The 17,431-nt window shown below is 42.7% G+C and overlaps 1 long non-coding RNA gene across 1 annotated transcript; it reads right to left on the minus strand.

Moving 5' to 3' along the window:
- Positions 1 to 9,312: 9,312 nt before the first annotated feature.
- LOC138269355 (uncharacterized) lies at positions 9,313 to 15,709 on the minus strand. Its single transcript, XR_011200240.1, has 3 exons — positions 15,174 to 15,709; positions 13,616 to 14,742; positions 9,313 to 10,668 (listed from the first exon to the last, which is right to left on the minus strand). It is a non-coding gene; the product is annotated as an uncharacterized lncRNA (long non-coding RNA).
- Positions 15,710 to 17,431: the final 1,722 nt, after the last annotated feature.

A 17,431-nucleotide genomic window follows, 5' to 3' on the forward strand; every position in this document is an offset into this window, starting at 1 on the left:
AAATTGAGTAGCTCATTAACTGAAGGACCCACAGTGGATATGTCTCCAAAATGTCTGGGGAAGTTGGTATTTAATAAGGACAGTATCAATACTGATCAGTTGGGGTTCATAGGTCTATCTGGCTGATGTCAGAGCCACACGTTTTTGAAACAATAGTGCCTTAAGTCTGCTCAGCTTGTCTAAATTTACATTTGAAGCAGCAACGTGCGGCCACATTTCTGCTACTTTTATCTCTTATGTAGGGAGAATAACACATTGCCGCTGCAAGTTACAATTTGAGAAAAAAAAAACATGTAGGCGATTCCAGGCTTCAACCTGCAACAGCCTTCACTACTCAGCATCACATAACTTCCATTTGAAAGTATCTGAAATACTGGGTGAATCAAAGACCCCAAAATACCCTTTAGATAGCACGACAAGATCACTATGGCTGCATTACAAGTGCTGTGCAAGGACACCAGCTTACAAATTATAGAATGGCTAACAGCAGTCTCACATTTGCTGCTGCTAAGAAAGACTGTAGTTTCACCATTTAGTCATTTGTAATTGAATGGTAACTCCCATACCTCGTCGATGTTACTGTCTCCTAACCGCTCAAAACTGCCAATTGCAAATTGTTTCAAACACCTGGTAAACTGAAATGTGGAAATGGGCAAATTAACCTTCCCGTATATTAGCCATACTGCTGATGGAATTTCTGCTACAGCAAAAGGAAACTTTTCCAAATTCTCAATATTAAGCATGATGTAACTGGCTTCTTTTTTTTAGCCATTAACTGCTGTAGTCCTCGGCTCCGGCATCGGTACCCAACCGCGCCACGTCGTCTCACCCAGCCTCACCCAGCCTCTCCCAGCCGCAGCCACAGCAACAGCAACAGCTCTAGCCATAGCCCTAGTTGGCCCTAGCTGGCCTCTGGCCTTGGACTTGGACTTGGACTGGGACTGGGACTTGTCGTTGTTGTTGTTGGTGGTCTCTTCTAAAGACCAAGCAAGGAAGGAACCCAGTAAGGAACCAAGGAGCCAAGGGGAGGGGTGCGGGGAGTGGTGACCGGTGAGCAGTGAGCAGTGAACGGTAACCGGAGGATGGTTGGGACAAGAGGAAAAACAAAGAAGGCTAGGGAGGCCAACAAGGCGCTCACTCACCTAGCGGATTCCCAAAGATCAGAGCAGGAGCTCAAAAGTCTACAAAGCCTAGGGTTAGACCAGGATCAGGACCAGGACCAGGACCAGGACCAGGACCCCAGAACCATCCAGCAATCCCAGGGGGGATTCGCAAACCTAGGTGAGGACACAGCAGACACAGCAGAGGGTGTCCAATTCGGGTCTCCCGCCAACAAAAGCGATTCCGAGCCAGGAGAAGAGTCAGGCGGGACTTTAGAAGTGGTGACACTGCCTTGCTTGCCAGCCCATACTGACTCTGACGATATAGGGGGTGCCCTACCGAATGCAGGATAAACTGTAGGCGAAACTGTGGGGGGCCTTCTAATTCCTCTGTGCAGGGGACATAAGTATACACCGACGCACCCGGGCCCGGGTGGATCTACGGGAGTAAGGAAAACTAGACCAAAAACAAACACTATCACTAACTATTACAACCAAGTGAACTTGACCTCAGAACAGCCGCAAACGCAAAGTCCTAAAGCCAGTGGCCTCCGATCACAGCCATCGGGGGAAGTGGGTGGCTACAACATGGGGGGGGGAGAACTGGAGCCACCAGCGACCGGGCTCCAGGATACTCGCCCACTTCAGCAGCAACAGCAACCGGTTGGTTTATCGCAATTATTCTGCCCAATGAGTAATCCTCTTGGGGATGGTGAAGTGGAGTTAAATAACCCCCCAAAGTGGAGCAACTTTTCGGGAGAGCAAAGAAAAGGCAACGATTCACCTTATCCTGACCCCCAAACGGGACTATTGAACTCCGGGAATTTTTCACTAACATCCTCTCCACAATGTGCCCAAGCAGAATTCACAGCACTCCAAAATGTAATGGGTCCAGAAACAGACTGCTCACCATCTAAACAGACCCATAAAACCCCAGCGCCACAGCTTCACTGCGGAAGACAAATTGTTAAAACTAATCTAATGCTGGGCAGACTCAACAGTAGTTCTTTCAGTCTGGAGCTGTCCTCACTCGACAACTCCGTTATTGGCAACACAGACCCTCAACTAAACAGCATAACATCAGAAGATCTAAACTTCCTGGAAGGTAGTATAATCATAGGCCACAGAGGAAAGGAAGGTAAAAATCCAGAAGGTCAGATAACCAACGAACAAAGTGGAAATGGAGATGACCTCTCACTAGACCAACCAATTCTTAGTATCATGAAAGTTATATGTGCAACACTGGGCTCAATCGCAACAACGATCATGGCCCAGTCTCAAAAATTTGATGATCAACTTGAACTGACCAAACAACTTACATCCTCAATACAGTCTATAGATTACAGGATGGCCCTAGTAGAGGGCGTAATTAGGGAAAACCTGTTGCATCAAGCAGTGGCCGATAAAATGGACAAGTTGGATGGACAAGTTTGTGGACCACTGCTGGAAAAACTAATGGAAGTCCCAAAAGTAATCAAAGACATAATCGAAGACTGCAAACACAACCTTAAAAGCACACAGGGGTGCATTCACGAGCTAGGAAAAACAGAATCTAGTTTAATTGAAGGGCCAGCAGACAAAGAAAATATAGCAAGGCACTTCGGCCCAGGACGAGAGAACTATCCAGATGAAAAAAATCAGACACCTAAGAGGGAGAGAACAAATGGAAGTCCTGAATTTGGAAGCAAAGTCCCAAACACAGTAGAAAAAAGGCCACCGGGTAAAAGGCCTCAACTAACAGGCAGATGGAAAAACACATGGAAGAAAGCTAGAGGAAAAAAAAAAGCACCAGCAGGAAAGGCCTTAAACATGTTACAACAGATAGGCCTAATAGGAGAAATCAGGAACACAGGTGATGAGAGCGCCCAACGTCAGTATAAAGATAAAAGCATTAAGTCGGAGAGTTTTGAGAAACCCACTGATAAAGTTTTTAACTTTATAAATAAAAATCCCGGATTATTGTGCGACAAAAGTTGCACTCACCATTCCCATATAAACCGCATACCCACTGGCCCCAGGGGACACCAAGCATCTGGGCATGACTTAGACAAAGAAAGGTGGTCCGGAAAAGACCCTGGAACAAATCATGGGATAAACGAGGTAAATGATCCTCCAGCCAACGAACAACCCAAATGGAGCCCAGGAACATCCAAACCTAGCATTTGTATCGATAAGCACCTCCCAGCTACAAAAACTGAACATTTAGTTCAGGTACACTACTCAAACATAGTAGAAGACCACTACGGAAAATGCCAGCAGCCTCCGAACTCCATTAGTGAGGGGGCAGAACAAGATAATAGCAAAGGCGAAAATAGAAGGGCAGAGACCCCAGAGTATATACGAAACGAACAAAGTATAAGAACAACCATGTGCGTGGACAACACAACAGCTCCAGTTCCCGCACCCCGGACAAAGGCAAAATATTGTTCTCAGGGCAGCCCTGGAAATTATAATCTCAGCAACCAGCCTGGGTGGATCACTGATTCGCCTGCACCATCGCGCCCAGCACTGGACCTGGAAACCAATGAAATCAAAGGAAAAAGGGACAATTGGCCTCCAAAAAGGCAACCCTACGAAGAACAAAGGACCAAAGAAGTGCAACTGGGGAGGGAAAAAGGCCAGGTAAATCGAACACCTACTAGTCGTGCAGCTACCACTCAAGACAGACAAAACGAGAACACCCAACTCCAAGGAAGACTGTCGCAGGAAGGTGGCGGGCACACTGTGATCCGGTCTGAAACAACTAAAAAGCCCGAAGCCACGATCTTGTTCATGCCTGAGTACTCCTCAAGAGGAAGTCACGACATCCTGAACAGGTCTAACATCTTATGTCTTGTCAACTCCCTGCCAGCCTTACAGAATGTAACAACTAAAGATCTCCTTTCAGTAAGATTCATACCAAAAAAAGAATTAGAGAACGGGGAATCAACAGAAACAGTCTGGGCCTCACCTTGGATAGCAGAACAGATCTTAAAATGTTCAAACACGATGAAGACCTGGGGAATATCCATTGCTACTCCGCAAAAAGAACTATATCCAACAATACTCCTTGAAAAAGCTACAGACCGAAACATGATGCGTAGGCAAGAGGCAAAAGGCAATTCTGGCTCGATACTTCAGGGAGCAATCAGCTCCAAACAACAACTCCCTGAATGAACAAACTTGAGTAATATGAGGTTCTGCCTGGTAGCTAATTCCCCTAGAAACAGTAGGGGTAATCCCCCACAGTTACAGAATTGCAAAGAGCAATCATTTAAAAGCTCGTAGCAAAAAATGGATAACTCGAACATAAAAAATAAAATCAGTCCCATATTAAAAATTCTAAGCTGGAACATAGCAGGTTTAAAAAACAAAATGGAAGATAAAGACTGGGTTGAATTTATTAAAAAACAAGACATCAGCTGCTTCCAAGAAACTTGGTCTACTCATGCTATTGACCTAGACGGGTTCGCCACCTTCCACTCACCTGCAATTAAGCAAAAAAAAGGAAGACCCTCGGGAGGTCTGAGTATTTGGATTAGAACTTCATTACTGAGGAACTCCGTAGTAACTCACACCGTACAAAGCAAGGGAATCCAGACGCTCGCAGTCAAATACGAGGAATGGTCACTCGAAATAGTAAATGTGTACTTCCCACCTATCAGCCGGGCTCAAGTTGTGCCAGGGGTGCGGCTCCTTAAAGAACATATCCTAAACAAAAGAACCATGGATCGGAGGAACCCAGTACCAGGTCACACGAACAATCGCTCTCTCCAACCTTGTAAAACCTTTTTATTGATATGTGGTGACTTCAACACTAAACCTCATTCTATCCTCTGGGACGAACAAGTAGCAGAGGAAGATTATGCTTGGAATATCCCAACGCCTCTTATCCAACGCTGTAATGACTCCAAGAAAGGAGAATTAATCTTTGAAGCATTAATAGAAGGAGGACTTCGGACATTAAATGGGAGAACAAAGTCAGATAAAACCTTTAAATCTACCTTTCGAACTGGAAAAAGGCAAAGCATAATTGACTATATGGCAATAAACATCGAAGCCTGGCATTATGTCATCGATATGGAATAAGGGACAGAATCGAGAGTGATCACGACCCACTGCTAATGGAGATAGTCCATCCGGACGCGAGCCCAGGGAAGGCGGAGTCTCCATTCAACGGAAATAGCCTAACAATAACTCTGAGACCAAACAGGAAAAACATATTAAGGTCAAATGAGGATGAACCTTATATGAGTGTTCCCAGCCAAACCTGGTTGTCATTACTTAGCACGTTCTTAAACCCATCAGATAATGACGCTATACCCCTCCTGCATAACTTTAATAATCTGCTACTGCAAACAAAAAAGGAAAAGATCAAGCATCCTCAAATCAATCCTAAAATGATGGAGGGCTGGTTCGATGAAGAGTGTTTAAAGCTAAAAAAGACCTTATCACAAGCACTGAAGAACCGGCACTTGAATGATTCCAACGAGCAACATTTTCATGGATGTAGGCAACAGTACAATAAATTATTAAGATACAAAAGGAAGATATTTCCACATAAACTTTGGAAAACTTTACTGCAAGCAATAACGTCAGGGAACCCCAAAAAGTTTTGGGAGATAGTCAGGTGGGGATGCGAAGGCCCCCCGAAAAACCTAGAACTGAATATTAACCCTCAACTTTGGGTAAAGCACTTTACTGCCTTGTATCAGGAAGTGGCCAAGACAGAATCAGGGATGACCATTAACCCAAACATCCTCACTCAAGGGCTGGGAGGCAGAAATCAAAGATTAAGCAAAGTATTTCCTCTTCAAAAGACCCATGCAGCATCTTCAAATTGTCTTTTTAGATCGGTAAACGGAACCCAGAATGCACTAGTCTCTAACGAATTTTCCAGCACAAATTCCACGCAAGTAGCCCACGTCATTCCACGTGCAATTAAGTTAATACCGGAATTCAGTGAAAAAGAGATTAAACAAGTTATCCTCCTTCAAAAGCTGCATAAGGCTGCAGGCCCAGATGGCATCCCTTCAGATGCTTACCGTAACCAGCTAACGTTATGGTTACCTGCTCTAGCCCGTCTATTCAACAGTGTTTGGCATTACGAGGTAATCCCTCCTTCTTGGAAGGAATCAATAATCGTTCCAATTCACAAAAAAGGGCCTCGGGACATGGTGAGCAATTATAGACCTATCTCACTGCTTGATAGTGTTGGAAAGATCTTTGCCAAATTGATTCAGTCGCGTCTAGACCAATGGCTAGAGGACGGAGATTTAATATTAACACACCAAGCTGGTTTTAGGAGAGGCCAAAGTACAACAGACCAACTTTTTAAGCTAAACATGATCTGTGCTAAATACGCCACCCTTAAAAACTGTCCATTATACCTGGTCTTTGTAGATCTCCAAACAGCCTTCGACAGCGTAAATCGCCAAACATTATGGCAGCTATTGTCGGACATGGGCATACAGGGAAAAATCTTAAGGCTGCTAATTCTATTGCATACAGGAAACACTGCCAGGGTCAGATATTCTACGAGAAATGATTATACGGCCAAAATTCCAATTGAGCGAGGTGTAAAACAAGGCTGTGTTTTGGCCCCAACCTTATTCAATTGTTATATAAATAAAGTAAGTCAAGTTTTGAAGGAATTAAATCTGGACGTGCCAAAACTAGCCAATGAAAGTATACCTATCTTGCTTTTTGCTGATGACGCCGTATTACTGGCAAGAACAGAGATAGCAATGCATGGTCTACTTAGGTGCTTCGAATCTTTCTGTACCTCAAGGAGCATGGTAATCAATGAGGGGAAAACAAAGTTTATGATTCTCAACCAAAAACAGACGTTGCAATCGACTTTTAGGGTAAATAATAAGCCTTTGGCCCGAGTGGCCACCTATGATTACCTGGGCTGCAGATTAGATGAAAAACAGACATGGAAACCACAAATCTACAAAAGCAGAATTTCCTTGGCCCAACAAGCCGGAGCAGTACTCAGATTTGCAAAGGCTACAGGCAATCACTCCGTGAGCTCCGCACTGCTTGCATACAAAACAAAAGCAAGAGCCGCAGCACTTTACAGCGCAGAGATCTGGGGATTCAGAAAGATTCCATCAATACAAGTAACCGAGAACAAATTTTTACGCCAATTACTTTGTCTAGGTAATGCTACACCAATGAACGCAATAAGAATTGATCTACAGATGAGAAAGGTTGAGGACTACATCGCTCTGGCTCCAGTAAGATACTGGATCCGTATTTGGACAAAAGAGGCTCTTAAACCATTCAGAGACGTACTTAAGGATATCATGAAGCTGCAAAACCATCGGAAACTGCCCTGGTTCAAACATATCTCAACTATCCTGGCTGCTATCGGCCAGGATGACTTTTGGCTCCATCCAGAAAAAATCGGAAGGCCTAGTCTAGCTGTCATAAAAAAGGCATATTGGGAGCGAAAGACAGAGATTATGTGCGAGTCATTTAGCCCTTTATTCAAGCGGTATATTTTGTTTAACCAAGAGCTTAAACCAGCATTATTCATAGACAGTATTTATCCGGAGGAAAAAAGGGCTCTCTACTTTAAATTCCGTATGGGCACACTACCAGTGACAGCGGTGGTCAACAGATGGCAATCCGCTCCTCCGAGTAGTTTAGAATGTTGTCCATGCCTTCACGGTGGTCCGGAAACACTTTCCCACTTCCTTTTACTATGCCACTTTACGCTCAGACTCCGTAAATTGTACCTTCGTCCACTTTTCAGAACTTCCGGAGTTAGGAAGTGCAAGGAGGCGGAAGCGCTATGTATGCGTTCAGATGAGAAATACATTGTGACAAAGGTCTCAACCTATATCTTGGAAGCATGGAAATTACGTCTATCAATGCACCTACAGTTGGCACAGGCACAATAGCCTATGTTATCCCGTACCTATTTAGCTTGGGAAATCGGTGCAGGGTAGTGTAAACTGGGTTAGGCCTTGGGCTTTTATTAAATGGCTGGAAGGCAATGCAAGGCCCCAAATGACTCGTCCCATAATAAGACATTTCAAATATTAGACTCATAATGTTTTTCTAGAATAAGTTAAGTTTTTATGTAAATTATGGTCAAATCAGGTTTTACGATAATGCATGGTAAATTGGATACATTTTGGCACATGTTAAATCAAAAATTCAAGCATAGCTCCTTTTATTGAGATGTTTTATTTAATGTGATTTTTATTGAGTTCGAGGGATTGATATCTATTGTGTGATTATTGTTAAGGCCGGATAGGCTAATAACAATTAAATAAATAAATAAATAAAAAAAAATCTGCTGTAGTCTTATCAAATTGAATGTGGCAAATAACTCAGAGTTAACGTGTTGCCAAGGCATGTGGCCACTTCTAAGTACCTGCAACCAGGCTGCATAATGGACCTACGTTGACTCTGTCCATAATGTAAAAATGACATGTCATTTTAAATGATGTCTGTTGCAGATGACACAATGTTTTTGTAGCGTTTAAATGCGGTTGGACGATGTGTTCTTACTATTATTGACAACGGCTAGAGCCTTTTTCATGTTTTCTTTATTCAATCTGCCTCATAAGTACTGCAACTTCCATTTGCGAAAGCTTCCAAATTTCATTAGATATGACATATAAAAAACCTTTTGAGCATGGCTTTCTAGGACCTAACAAGCAATCTTGTAAGTTGACTTTTGAAAGGAGACTTAGGAGAGCTGCTAATTCGGAAGAAGGTAACCACTGTTAGAAAAGTTTACCCACACTATATGTTGTAATGAGACCTGATGTGGAACTGTGACATAGCGAGGGTCCTGTCAGCTTGCTTTGAAACCCCATGTGGAATCCACAAAATGTACCTGACAACCATTTGTGTCCACTGACCACAATAACCATCCGCCGGGATGTGAAAGTAAGGAATTGAAGGTATCATTCTGATCCAACTAGTGAGCTGCTCTTCGGTGATATTTAAAAGTGACTGCAAATTGTTTAATTTAGCTGGTATCAGGAAACTGGGCGCATTAAGTTATTTTATTCTTGCTAACCCCAGGCAAGTTGTTTGCTGAATTCAGAAATACCATTTGTAAAGGAATAAGGAGTGCTCTAAATAAAGCTTCTCTCCTCTATATTTGAAAATCTTGTGTTCCCCATACAGTCTTCAAATCAACATTTTTTTTCCAAAAACTCATAGTCAGTGAGAAACAAAGGAATCTGAATATTTTAATTTTGTGTCAGTTAGCAATATCTTTCTCATTTTAGAATGAAGTAATTTAAAATAATATGATTCTACATTTTCAGCATTATGCCCAAAATATGAAAACTTTTCTTCATATGTTTTGGAACTCCTCACTGGTGGAGTTGGACAATGCTCCCATTATATATAATTAAAAACTGATCTTGGGGGTACCAGCTTGGTACAGAAAGTAATGTCCATAATGATGGTAACAGAACATTTCTCCATAATTCGCTGTATTCATATATACATCTTTACTTTCAAATATAGCATAATTTTCAAGCTTAGAAAGAATGGAATCAATTGTTTTAACATCCCAGTGATCAGAAACAACCCCAAATGTACTAATATCATTCATAGAAACTTTGAAAACATATGGAATTTGAATTACTTCAGTAGGTCCAAATATACCATATGGTACTTAATCTCACACAGTCCCATTGGGAATTGGAACAGCTGAAATGTTCACAAGGGACAAGTCTCTTCGGACCTTATGGGAAGAAAGGTAAGGTGTCAAAATATCATCCACCAGTTCAACAGTAGAGCATTTAGGAAGATAGTGACCATTTATCAGTAAAAAGAAAATGATGACAAAGCCAACCCAAAACAGGAAGGCAAGCAATGTCAGCAGTATTCATAGATAGTACCATGGATGAACCAAATTACTGTTTCTAAGCCTGTGGTGAAGCTTATGTGTTTTTGAGACAGATGCAGTCGCAAATGCACAGGAATTTGAAGAAAAAGCATAATTGTCAACAAAATAACCAGAAGCAGTTTGTACAAAAACAGGAGCCGGTGCAGGACTGGTAGGTGGACTAAATTTGTGATGGTTCATAATAAACAATGTCATCCATTTGTGTTGAATTGGAATGTTAAGGATCCTTATTTTGGATGTTTCTTGTTGGTGAGGTGTTGACAAGAAGTAACAAAAGTTCATTCCACGCCCTCCCCAAGCTTGGGGAGGTCATTGTATCATTGGTACTTGCAGAAGCAATGTTAGTGCTTGAAGAGGTAGATCCCGTTGGGTAGTAAAGGATGCTAGGGAACTACCCAGGAATCCTCGTGGTCTACTGCGCAGGATTGGTCACATGGTGCAATTTGATGTTGTCAACTGAAACAAAGAGGGTTTTTTTTTAGAAACAGGCAGCGGTGGTATGATGACAGTTCTCGTACAGTGTATTCCTAGGACTGGAACCGGTGCTCTATATCATGGGCCTAACTCCTTTTTCACAGCAAGCTTTTCTCGTACTAGATCCCCAACTTTAGGAATCCAGGTAGTAGATGCTGTTGGGAAATCCCTTAGTCCCAAGGTTGCGGCATAGACAGATGAATTTTCATCACGGAATTGCTCTATTTCCTGTAAAACAGTAACACATTCATTTATGTCAACAGCTGTTTCTGCTTCCCCTCGAACCAGGACCATCAAGATATGGGACATACATAGGTATCCCAAATAGGACCATGTAAGTGGTGTGTCCCCCAGGGACCTTCTGGGCAGATTATTTAGTGCTCTGTGGACCACATATAGGTGATGAAGCCAACTACGACCAGAACCTAATACTCTCGCTGTTAAGGATTGCTTTAAGTCTAGGTTTTTCTGCTCCACAACAGAATTCCCCTATGGAGACAAGAAATGGAGTTGAACACCTGTCATTGACATGGTGTCCCTTAATGCCATGGAGGCAATGCAAGACCCTGGTCCAAGTGGAATGTTTCAACTGCATATGTCCAATGAAGACCTGCAAATCTTTAATAACAGTTTGAGCATTAGCCGATCATTGTGGCCATACCCGTAGGAATCTAGAACATGAGTCAACAGCGACTAAGATATATTTGTATGTACCATAATGTTGCAAGGGACTGCAAAGGTCCAGGTACACACATTGTAGTGGTTTGTTAGAAACTAGGAGGGGTGTCTGCAGTGGGTGTTTGATGGTGGACCCCTTAATTTGTTGGCAGATGTCACATCAAAGGACATACTGTTTGGCCTGCTTGTACAGACCTGGCCACCAATAGCATTTTTGCAGAAGGGAGATAGTAGTCACCACACCAGTGTGGGCAGAAGCAGTACTCTTGTGTGCCCCTTTAATGAGATCTGATCTCTGATCTTGGTTGGGGAATCACACAATAAGCAACCCCTGAGATAGCTGTCAATGCAATATTTTGAGCTTCGAGGTAGTAGGTATATTTTGCAGGGTATGCGTTTGGTAAAGACTTACCATCAGCCAAAGCTTTCACAGCAGCCAATGACTCAGTATTCAATCTCGTATGAGAATGAGTAATTGTAACAACAGAAGCCGTGACTACTGCAGATTAGGCAGCTTCATCAGTCAAAGTGTTTCTGACAACGTGTACTTCTACACGTTGATGGCTCAATGTATGTACCACATGAGCTTTTGGTAGTCTATCCTTATGATCTGCTATCCCCCTTCACATGTTTTTGAGTTTGATGGTGTTCCCTTTCGAGCCTTTGAGCCCGTGCAGGCACCAATGATGTTGGTAATCATTGTAGGACTGGACACAGGAGTATGAATCACAAACAATCAATGTAGACTGTTCAGGATCCATATGTTCTGATGCCAAAATAAGAGCCTTAAACTCTGCAAGTTGTACTGTGCAGTCCCTTAGGCTCTGCGTGTAGGTATGTTGAGGGTGGAATGTACCATCCCTCATTACCCTGCTAAAGGCTGTACAAGTAGCGAAGTATTGATGTTTTGTACCTACAGCTGGTTGTGCTGCACCATCTGTGTGAATTATTGTTATGTATTGATCAAGAGGCATAATATTTGAGGGCACAGGGTACTCAAGTTAATTTAGAAGAAATTTTGGGGTCTGTAGTTTGGGGTCAAAAACATAACCAACATCAGTGGCAGTCAGGGAGGTTGCCCATTGAGTTCAACATGCCTTCGCATTTAGGACACTAGCTTTGGTAACTGCTTCAAGGGCTGATACTGGGGTAATAGCAATAATGTGTTTCCCTTGGCAAATGGCCTCTCCTTAATGGCAGCTATCTGCACAGCACTCAGTTTTTTTTTTCTGTTTTGTTCTGCATTAGAGTATAAATGTGATTTGTATGCTATGGGTACCTTGTCATCCCCCTTGAATGTGAGATAGGTGAACCTGATGGTGCCAGGAATTATTCTGATGACCAAATTTGTTTGGTCGTCCAGTGTGTGTAGGCGTCATGCTTCTAGCATGTTTGGCTGTAAAGCATGTATGTCTCTCTGCTTGAAAAGTATGGATTAATTAAATTACAACGTGGTTTTATGCATTGTGCATAGTAAGGAATGTATGTTCTGCAAAAATTAAAGAAACCTAGCAACTACTATAGATCCTAGATGGCGTTTGCAGGTTGAAGTTGAGCGCATTTTTCTAGAAAATGTGGGGCTTAGCTCTTGTCCTCATCAGATAGTTCATATTCTAGGAATAGGACACTAAGAAAAGCATTTTTTTTTATTGAATTTATAGCCTTGGGCAGCGAATCCTACAACGATGCGATCCATCCTGGCCAAATGTGCATTGAGGTCATCTATGGGAATCCACATAGGACAAAGCTTCTGGATCAATCTCATGTAATATTGATGTTACACGGGCAGAAAAATCCAAAGGGCTGTTCTTATACCCTTGAAGTAAACGCAAAAGCTTCTATGAGAGACAAGAGCACTACAGGCACTTAAATCCCAGCTTTCAGGCTGTAGCTTTTCTCAGAAAAAAACATTCAAAATGCCCAAGGTTGTTTAGTCTTTTGTATGCACTATATTGTTGATAAGTGCTGGGTGATTTTTTATTGCAAATGTGCTTGTATGACTAAATGTCTGTAATCTAAGACTATTCTTTATGTATGGTCAGGTTTTATTACAATGAATAGCTGGTTATTCATTGCAGAGACGCATGGTTCTATTACTCCCTGATATTAAGTTGTACGGGAATCTTTCTGACGGGTGCTTTAGCTTCATGTTTGATTGGATTTTGAGGCTGGGTCTATGGAGTTGATCTAATTGGTATTACATGGTAGGGAGAATCTCTATCCCACCCTATATGGTTGCGATACAGTGCAGGAGCCTGTGCCAAAGCCCCGTCGGCAGTGTATGCCCTTTACTACTTATGGAACCAGGACTGATAAAGAAGGCAAAATGGCATCTTCCCCTTGTGAGAGCATGCAGACAAATTAAGGTGTCCGTACTTTTTCTGCCAATAAAATAACATTATTTAATCTTCTCCAGAAGATACCTTTATTAGTGTGCGATTTGTCTCCCTCAATCAGAATGTTTAATCTGTATACCCTGTCGGGTGGGCAGACGCACCTGTTTGCTGTTTCAACTTCAAGGAAGTCATTAGTCGATGTCACATCAAGAAGATCTATAAGACTCTGGTGACATATCGTCACCTCCGTTGTGCTGTCTAGCAGAGACACTGTCCACGTTCCATTCTTGAACAACGTTCTCAATATGAGTGGCATCTTTGACTGATATTACTGCTACCTTTTTCTTTTTAAATTGGGGCTTTTCCTGTGGAAGTTTCTCTTCTTTTTTTGTGAAAGTTCCTCAGGAGTGTTGTGAGTCCTTTTTTGGCTTCACGTAGTCCATTCGATGTTCTGACCGCCCCCGTTTGTTTATCCGATGTGTCCTGGAAGAAATGAGACGGGCAACTGTCAGTATATTGATATCTATCAAGAGTTTGAAAAGTTTTCCTATTTCTAAGATTGCATTGTTTCTCTGTGGTCTCCGGTGGCACAGATTCACCTCTTTGCGTTCTTCTATCTTAGTTTTTTTTTGTGCTTATCCCACCTTTTTTTAGACCTCTCTTGTGCTTGCATTGTACTCTCCTTAGCGGAAGTACTCTGTTATTGAGGTTTAATTGGTCTGGCCCCCAGACTATCTCAAGCAATACTGGTATAAGTTTCAGAAATAATCTTTGGCAATGCGCGCTCCTGATCACGATGAGGAACCTTCCGGAACCGGTGACGTATCGCCAGTGCTGATGCTTCCACTTTGATATTACTTAAAATAATTGAGAATGCTCTAACAAAATTGTGCACTAGTTTAATCTCCAAGTCAAGGGCCGGGACCGCCCCATGTTCATATTGAATTTGTTTTAACACTTCCGGTAAGTTTGCAAGCATTGGTGTACCATGCGTAGTAGAATATATTGCAGCAAAGACAGCTCCAAGTTCAAAATGTCAGTATTGATTTTCCTGCTCTATAGATTATGTAAGCATGTTTTTCTGGTTTTGCCAGCTACTAAATAATAGTAGCATAACCCAGTCTGTTTTAAAACGTCTTCATGTTTTATATAGTTTTAGTTACATTTTATTTGTAGGTAGCTTGTAAAATTCGTTATCCTCTGTTCACAGTTTCTTATGTAGCATAAACATGTGTAGACTTCTTGACACTCCGTAAAGTTCTCTTATGCCCCCGCGCCTTATACAAAACTGTAAATGAACAAACAAATACAAAGGTCATGATATGGAGGCTAATGCAATATTCAGGTGCAAAAACTCGCTGACGCAAATAAACTTTGCACGGGTTGTTTTACTTGTGACATTTGGACAAACATTTTGAATAACACCCATATCTTTTCTGCCACAATTGCGCATGCGTTATGATCACATTTTCTCTACATCCAACACACTGAAAAAGCAGGCAAAGCTGGGGGTGAATGCAGTTTCTGGTCAGCTGTAAATCAACCTCGCACTAAAAACAAGCTTTAATATGTTCACAGTAAGGTGTGTCTAGGGCTGCCGAAAAATGTACTTGACTTTTTTTTCTGGTTGAAGAAAAAGGATGACTACGTGTAGTTCTGCAAAGTAACACAGAAAGGAATACTTTATGCTTTCTTAGTAAGCAAAAAGAAAAAGCCTACCTATGTTGATGGCGGGGTGGGATTGCTCTTGGCGCCATCTCCATTCACCGAGGTAAGCTGAGGAAGGCAAACTGGCTGGCTGCGAGTGCATGGTGTCTCTGTTTTTGCTTCTTCTAACTAAATCCCTGACACATGGGAGTGGTGAGTGTTCTAATTGTGAAATGGTGGTTTGAATTGAGCCTGACAGGAATTCGTGATGACAGAGGAATTGCTCACCCAATACAAACGCTTTGTGTTTTCTGTTTTCAAAGCCAGCGCACAATGCAACAAAGCAATGTGGGCAAGTCACATTTCTTTTCATTAACCTCCGTTGAAAATTCTGCTCTGCGGGACCACCCCCTCCGATGGCTGACTATGTTTGATGTTGCTGGCAGAGTTAGTCAACTCCTTGCGGTGCCTCCGCTGTACCAGCATGTTCGTGATTCGGGTGGTTCACAGAATGTGCTCTGTCAATAAAACCCCTCAGATGTTGGTTACAAGGGCATGAGTCATGATTTGGGAAAGCATTCAGTGGATTGAAAAACTTGCGGTGCACAACCATCTTATCCCCAACACTGCTGCTCGTGAAGCTACGTGGGACTCCGAGGAGGCGCTGCGATGAGGCAATGCTGTGGGCAGGTCGTATGTTTTTTTTAAAAGGTCCAAACACTGCACCGCCCACCTGCTTAGTCAAGATGAGGCTGAGAAAGCGCGTCCCCGACCTGTGGTTATTACTGGCGAGTGTGCTGTTCAGCAAAGATCTCAGGGATCATTGACTCAAGCTCTCCTTCTCTCTCCCTTCCCTGGAAACCGTAAAACGCATTTCATCCCCGTTAGTGTTACTGTCATCTAGCTCATGCTAGTTTCCAGAATCTAGAACCGTTCAAAGAGTAGACGCACTCAGGGAAAAGCCATTAGCTTTTCAATAGTATTGAATAGTTTTCGTGTTGCACCTATACACTAAAGGTGCACCGAGAGGAATTACACGGTGAAAGAGAGGGAAGGAGAAGAGTGTGAAAAGGAGTGTGAAGGAGAGATCAGAGGAAGCAAGTAGGCAAGAAACAAGATGGAGCGCGAAAGTGAGGGAGGCTGGTAATTGGGATGGGGAAAACTGGGGGAAGGGTATGGATAAAAGGGGAAATTAGAGAAATGGAAAACGAGAAAACTAAGGTAGGGACAAAGCAGATAAAGCGTAGCCAATGAAAGGGGGAAGAAATGGCAAAGGAGCTGTTGGGACATAAAAGTAGTTTGCATGGAAAAGGACGTGTACCTCTCTCTTCCCTCGGTGCCCAGCAGTACTCCTGTCTGGATCCCTAATGATGCCTTTTGTTGTTATAGGCAAACAGGAATGATGCATGTATGCTGTGATATAGGTGTAGTGATTCCGCGCTGCATGTATGTGTGCCTGGAAATTGTACAGTACAGGAATAGAACAGTGCAATGCAGTACATGCATAGTGAGTGCATGTACTGAGTGTATGTATACCCGAGAGAAATACATTACATGAGAGATGTAGTGCTGTGCAGCACGTGTGCAGTGGAAGAATCTGCTGAGTGTATGTGTGCTGGAGGAAGTACTGGAGGAAGTACAGGAGATGAAAGGTTAAGTGTTGTGCAGTGCGTGCATGATGAATGTGTGTACTGACAGTGTGTGTGTTAGCCAGTAACACACCATGGCACAGCAGAGAAGGGCTACAGTACCAAACGGTGCGCAGCGTAAATGTGTGTGCTGAATGTATGTGTGTCTGTACAATGCATGAAGGTAATAGTACTGAAATGAGTGTGTGCCATGCGCATACACTAAGGGCCAGTGTACCTGCAATAGTACTTTATCTGGAGGACCCTGGGTTCCATTTTGATAGGCCCAGGCCTGCCTGGTGAAGGCATGAGGAGTAGAGAAATCCCCCAGACAGATCTGTGTATTGCTGCATTCCTGTGAGCTGGGTGAGAAACACTGGAGGAAGGGAGAAAGAGACTCCTTTAATACACTTTAAAAGGTTGCTTTTTGATTCAGTGATAGATCACAAGGAAAGGGCATGGACACATCTCAGGAATGTGATGGGTCTGGTAAGGTAATCATGAAGAGGAGGGCTGGGAGCCTAGAATTAACATTTTGATGCACATGTCACTGTGGCAGACATCTAGGTGTGAATTGTAGTCACTCCCATGGCCTGTTTTTCTGGACTATCAGCTTTAGAATCTCTCCTGCTATGATAGACAGCCTTTCAAGAGGAAGAAGAGAGAGAAAAGTATACACTTCAAAATAAGCAGAACCCCAAT

The sequence above is a fragment of the Pleurodeles waltl genome, chromosome 2_1, assembly GCF_031143425.1.
Source record: "Pleurodeles waltl isolate 20211129_DDA chromosome 2_1, aPleWal1.hap1.20221129, whole genome shotgun sequence".
Taxonomy (NCBI): Eukaryota; Metazoa; Chordata; class Amphibia; order Caudata; family Salamandridae; genus Pleurodeles; species Pleurodeles waltl.